The sequence below is a fragment of the Vicugna pacos genome, chromosome 36, assembly GCF_048564905.1.
Source record: "Vicugna pacos chromosome 36, VicPac4, whole genome shotgun sequence".
NCBI classification, from domain to species: domain Eukaryota; kingdom Metazoa; phylum Chordata; class Mammalia; order Artiodactyla; family Camelidae; genus Vicugna; species Vicugna pacos.
This window is the reverse complement of record NC_133022.1, coordinates 8150148-8156004: the sequence shown is the minus strand read 5'-3', so window position 1 is coordinate 8156004 and position 5857 is coordinate 8150148. Positions and strand designations below refer to the sequence as shown.

At 38.2% G+C, this 5857-nt stretch overlaps 1 pseudogene; it reads right to left on the bottom strand.

Annotated features, from left to right (window-relative positions):
• Positions 1–3189: 3189 nt before the first annotated feature.
• Positions 3190–4332, bottom strand: LOC140691692 (actin, cytoplasmic 1 pseudogene; annotated as a pseudogene).
• Between the last annotated feature and the right edge of the window lie 1525 nt (positions 4333–5857).

Sequence of the window (5857 nt, the reverse complement as noted above, 5' to 3'; positions counted from 1 at the left end):
AAGGAAGGAAGAAAGAAAGAAAGAAAGAAAGAAAGAAAGAAAGAAAGAAAGAAAGAAAGAAAGAAAGAAAGAAAGAAGAAAAAAGACAAATGAACATAAATACAGAACAGGAACAGACTCATAGACATAGAATACAAACTTGTGGTTGCCAGGTGGGATGGGGTGGGAAGGGATAGGCTGGGAGTTTGAAATTTGTAGATACTGGCAGGTGTATATAGAATAGATAACAAGATTATCGTGTAAAGCACAGGGAATTATATACAAGATCTTCTTTTAGCTCACAATGAAAAAGAATGTGACAATGAATATATGTAGGTTCATTTATAACTGAAAAATTGTGCTCTGCACTGGAAATTGATACATTATAAAATGATTATAATGCAATAAAAAAGTTAAAAAAATAGATGGGAGCACATGTATTTATTTTTACAAATATCTCAAAGTGGCCGTGATGGAATTCAAAGGGCCAATTGTTTAGTAAAGCAGATTAGCCTGCACTCACTAAAGCACATCAAACAGATCAGTTTAGTGAGAATATGTGTTTCTATGCCTTCTCTCAGTCACCACTTTTTTCTCATTCCATAGAAATCCAATTTATATTTAAGCTCATAGATTTGGGAAAAAAATGAGTTTGTTACATTTCTTAAGCAATTTCATTAGTGTTTATTCAGGCTCAGAAAGTCACATGCTAGCCAGCTAAATTACTTTCCCTGTTCATATGAACGAATGACAGAGGGACTTAGCTTGATTAAGAAACAAACAAAAAATAGGAAAATATTTCCCCAATTTCTAATTATTTAGATGGCAGAAACCATCTATTTCTATGCAATTACATATTTAGATGACCCCACTAAATACATAGGCTATTTTCACAAACAGAAAATCAGATCAGATATGGACCAGAATGGATCAGATCATTGATAATGAGAAAAATCAAAGTGGAAGCATATGAACCTCCACCTATCTTTGAAGCTGAATTTTCTTTTTCTATTTGTAAGCCGCATAACTAACACTTAAACTTTTGCACATAATGCTGTAGTTCTTCATTTAGATATACTTTGAATGTACTATTACGATTCGATGGAGAAGAACTCATATATTCTAATTCAGGGTCCATAATTTTAGACTTACTAGCACCGCAGCTATCTACAAGGAGTGGCTTCTGGAACCTGTTTGTATTGGTTTGGTTTTCTTATAAGTATTTCAAACAGCAGAAATATCATGAATTTTTTTTGTTTGAATCATGTGCGCAAGCCACAATCCCAAAAGTTTTTTTGATCACTACACTGAGGTGTGTGAGTCCCATGGCTGATTTGCAGTTAGTGGTATTTTGGTTCCTATTTTGTATCATTTGCATATCAAACTCTTGGTCATCTTTCACTTCAAATGCAGCTACTGGGTCCCTTACTTTTTATTTTCTATATCATTATAAAATTTTCCTCATTTTTGGTGAAAAGCAGGTTCTGTGTCCGTTTCAGGTTCATAGTCTAATTTATTTTCTTTGAAAAGAAGTTTTGAAGACAACTGGCAAGTGTATTTTGGGGACTTGGGGTTGGAGTAAGATGGAAAAAACTTTTTCACACTTGGCTCTTTGTGTTCAGGAGATGCCTGGAATACTGCAGAGACAGAGGCTTCCAATGTATCTTCTTCTACACAATCAAGTATATTATGTGTTAGATTGGAAGGTATTACCCTATTTTCCATGTTACCTCATTTGTGATGAGTTTTTTATTATTTCCCCACTCTAATTTGCAATGTTTGAGCCACATGTCCTCATAATTTTCCACACAGCAACACCCTGAATAAACAGACGTGTCCTCTCTATCATGTTCCTTATTCACTCCTGGTTCTTGAGGCAGTTTTTGAAGATGCAATACTGGAAGATAATTTGCTTGATTTGATTTTCAGATGTTTTTTCTGTCAGGGCATATATTTGTAAAACAAAAAAGAAATCAGGTACAGGAAAAGAAAAGTTAGGAAATAATTAAAAGTTAACAAACGTCTTAACCTAAGCTTAGCTACTCACAAACTAAGAATTGAAAGGCAACTTGCCTTAGACTAACGTAGGAGAAAAACTTGAACTCACTGATCTAACTTTGTCATTGTTTGTTTCAACTAAACAATTCATACATCTGAAATCTACCAATAAATAATGAGGAGGTGAGTTTTAATGTTACAAAGACTTCCTCATTAAAAAATATTTCACATCAAATTCCTTAAAGAGTGAGTGTCCCCCAGTGCATGAAAAGTTTTTTTTAAGGATTAATAACAGAAAAATGGGCAAACTCTAAATTACTAGGAGCCAATATCAATTAACCTAAACCAGAAAGAGGAACGTATTCCTAAATTTTACTACAAATTATATACTATGATAGTGTTATATATCACTATGTATTGTCTACTTCCATTCAGTTATATCTAGTGCCCACTAATGAGAGTGAATCAAATAATTTTTCATAATATTTACAAATTTCCTAGCCTGAAGTCAAGTAAAGCAGAAAGTTACTGTTTGTTCCCTAACAACAATGGTCCAAACTTGGAAGGGGTGATTCTCTTAATCGGCCATTGGGTTGACTCTATGACCCCCTTCTCTCCTTCATTGTAAATTCTGAAGTCAATTACATAGCGATCACAAGACAGAAGAAATCTATCATCTTGGCATTAATGCCCAGTAATAGGAAACTTCAAATTTTGAACCACTGGAAATGATTACACCTTCTATGAATCTAAATCAGTGGCCATTATTTCTATATTGTTCACAATTTCAACTGCTTTAGCATATGATTCAATACTTGATATAATTTTTTATTATGTACGGAAGGTATAAAAATGGATAAAGCAAGTATTATTCAGGAAAACTTTTAAATTTAATTCCTAGGATAAGGTTTAATTAAAATTATTATAGTTTCGAGCAATATTTTAAATTTTATAATGAGATAAAGGCCATAAAGACTATATACATAAAATTAAGTATATAAAGTCATCAGCCACTTTGTAAAACTTTGGGGATGCTCAATCCAACTGAATGCTATCACCTTGAATATTCCAATTTTTAAATCCTGAGTCAAGGATGAAGAAAAAGAAAAAAGAAAGAAATGAAAATGCAAAACCAAATAAAGCCATGCAAATCTCATCTTATATTGTGCACCAAGTACAGTTTTGTCAACAGTGGGAGGTAACTCAGTCCACCTAGAAGCACTTGTGGTGGACGATGGAGGGCCCAGACTCTTCATACTCATCCTTGCTGATCCACATCTGCTGGAAGATGGGCAGTGAGGCCAGGATGGAGCCTCCCAACCACACAGAGTACCTGCACTCAGGGGGGGCGATGATCTTGACCTTCACCGTGCTGGGAGCCAGGGCATTGATCTCCTTCTGCATCCTGTCGGTGAAGCCAGGATACATGGTGGTCCCACCACACAGCACTGTGTTGGAGCAGAGGTCCTTGCGGATGTCAATGTCACACTTCATGATGGAGTTGAAGGTAGTCTCGTGGATGTCACAGGCTACCACACCCAGGAAGGCAGGCTGGCAGAGAGCCTCGGGGCAGCAGAAGCGCTCCCTGCCAATGGTGATGACCTGACCATCAGGCAGCTCGTAGCTCTTCTCCAGGGAGGAGCTGGAGGCGGCAGTGGCCATCTCCTGCTCCAAGTCCAGGGCAACATAGCAGAGCTTCTCCTTGATGTCACGCACAATTTCCCTCTGGGCCATGGTGCTGAAGCTGTAGCCACACTCTCTGAGGATCTTGATGAGGAAGTCCGTCAGGTCCCAGCCAGCCATGTGCAGACTCAGTATTGCATGGGTGAGGGCGTGCCCTTCATAGGTGGGCACAGTGTGAGTGACCCCATCACCAGAGCTCACCACGATGCCAGTGGTGTGGCCAGAGGCGTACAGGGGCAACACGGCATCGATGGCCAAGTACATGGCTGGGGTGTTGAAGGCCTCGTACATGATCTGGGTCATCTTATCACGATTGGCCTTGGGGTTCAGGGGGGCCTCGGTCAGCAGGATGGGGTGCTCTTCGGGGGCCACACGCAGCTCAATGTAGAAGGTGTGCTGCCAAATGTTCTCCATGTCGTCCCAGTTGGTGATGATGCCATGCTCTATGGGGTACTTGAGGTTCAAGATGCTTCTCTTGTTCTGGGCCTTATCACCCACATAGAAGTCCTTCTGTTCCATGCCCACCAAGATGCTCTGGTACTAGGGGTGCCCCACGATGGATGGGAAGGTGGCATGGGGTACATCGTGACCTGCAAAGCCGGCCTTGCACATGCCAGAGCCATTGTCAACCACAAGCACAGCAACATCATCTTCCATGTTGAATTGGTATTGGTGGAGCCTGGTGGCAAAGCTGGAGCAGTGAGGGGCCTTTACTGGTGGAGTGGATGTGGTCTCAGCTGTCAGCTTAAAGTTTCTCGATCTACTCATGAAAGAAGATATATAAGACACTCATAAGAAATAATATATATATAGTTTTAAATACTGAAATATGATTATAAAAAAGGAAATAAATAAATTTAATAGCCACAGAATTATTAGCTATTAAAAGCCATTTATATTTCAAAATCAGCTTAGTATTGACTGAAAACAACAATTTTAGCTTTTAGGGAACAATCGCTATTAATTTCTACTGTTCCTAAAATTACATTGGTTTGGTATATATCATGCTAATGTTTAAAACACTTTGTGTGAAACAGATATTTTATCAAAAAAAAAAACTGTCCTTAAAAGAAGTGATTGCTTCCATATTGAAATAAATTCATTTGAATAACAAATTCCAATGCAACATATATCTATGATGCCTAATAGTTATGAGGAGTGGATGTGGTTTACACTAATTTGACCACACCCCCTGCTTCTAGAATTCTCTGGAGTGGAAATGATCTAATCTTGCTTCACTGCAAATATACTGACATCATCAAAAAGGAGTTCTCTCAAGGTTCCTCATCAATTCCAAAAGTACCTAATTAGCTCCAATTTTTTCCTCCTTCATTCCTTTCACTGTATCCTTCCCTCTTCAAAGGTACCTCTAGATCTGTGGTCTTAATCTTTCCCCTTTTATATTCTTTTGATGGACGTTTCCCACCACTCCATTTTCCTCTCTGCTTCATGGCAGTATCTTACACCTGTCATTTCTACTTCAACTCTTTGCCTCCCTCTGGCTATAAACATGCTCAGAAAGAAAAAACAAAATCATGCTTTTCCTTAATGTGGTTGTATCTTGAAATCTCCCCTTGCTTTTCTTCTAAGATTTCTCTAAACACAAGCCTCCCCTCTTGCTACTCTGAGTGTGGTCTGATGACCAGCAAAAATGTGTCATCTTAAAACTTGTTAGAAATGCATAATCTTGGCCCCACTGCTCAGAAGCCCTTACAGTCTCCCATAGTAGAATTAAAACATAGAAAAAACCACTGCAATTTCCATTGATGTTCACTAACTCAGAGAATGTGTCATTTTTGTGTGCTCCATCAACAGAAGTCAATTTGTTATAATCTGTTGGCTCCTGTGGAGCACTTTCCACAGTCTCATGCCCACATATACACACAAGATTTTTTTTTATAATTAATCTTGTTTCCAAATTTCTGGCTCAGAGGCTGATTTCTATAAAAATGAAACAAAATAAAACAACAACCCAACTTCAGAAAATATCCTACTCATACACTAGGTCATTCAAACAGTCAGTAAGAAAACAAATATTTACTGTATCTATCAAGTCATAGGCACCATCCTGGGAGAAACTGGCCTTATAAATAAAAGACAGATTGTGCTCTAGAGTCAGAGGCAGAGACACACAAAAAAAATCAGCATAGAAAGTGTCATTCAATGGCTCTACATCTCAAGTAAATGGATACAGAAT